The sequence below is a fragment of the Petaurus breviceps genome, unplaced genomic scaffold (assembly GCF_028583685.1).
Source record: "Petaurus breviceps papuanus isolate PSGF00001 unplaced genomic scaffold, PetGlider_PUasm1.0 90601, whole genome shotgun sequence".
Classification (NCBI taxonomy): Eukaryota; Metazoa; Chordata; class Mammalia; order Diprotodontia; family Petauridae; genus Petaurus; species Petaurus breviceps.
Window position 1 is genome coordinate 4,161,572 of NW_027187282.1, and position 505 is coordinate 4,162,076.

Here is a 505-nt window from a genome sequence, read left to right on the forward strand (position 1 = left end):
AATACTGTCCACTGGTGAAGGACAGTGCTGTTGTTGCAGGGGTCTGGGAGCCTTTCTGTTGGTTCAGAAGCCCTGAAGAAGGATTTTCTTGTTGTATGTTTACAGAAATCCTGGGAGAGGGCTTTGCTAATGTGTTCAGGGGTTCTAGGACTGTTCTACAGACAGAGGATAAATTCATGAAGGGATTGGCAATGTATCTTATGGCCTTGCTAAGCCTTGTCTCCCCAGGAACTAAGATTGCTGAGAACTTGCCTCGTGTCAAGATGAAGAAAAGACCTCCATTTGGGTATTAAGTGCTGTGTTTAAACTTGATGTAACTCTGGGGTAGATTCAATTGTGATCCAGGGGTGGGGAACTTTTGACCTTATGTTTGGAAACTAATCTCCATTTGAGAAGAGGGGCTTTGTGGTGGACTTAATTAAGGTATAGCCTAGGGGTGGAGAAGTATTTAGAACAGAGACTTTGTAATTGATTGAATGATTGGAAGGTCCTGGGGTGGGGTAGT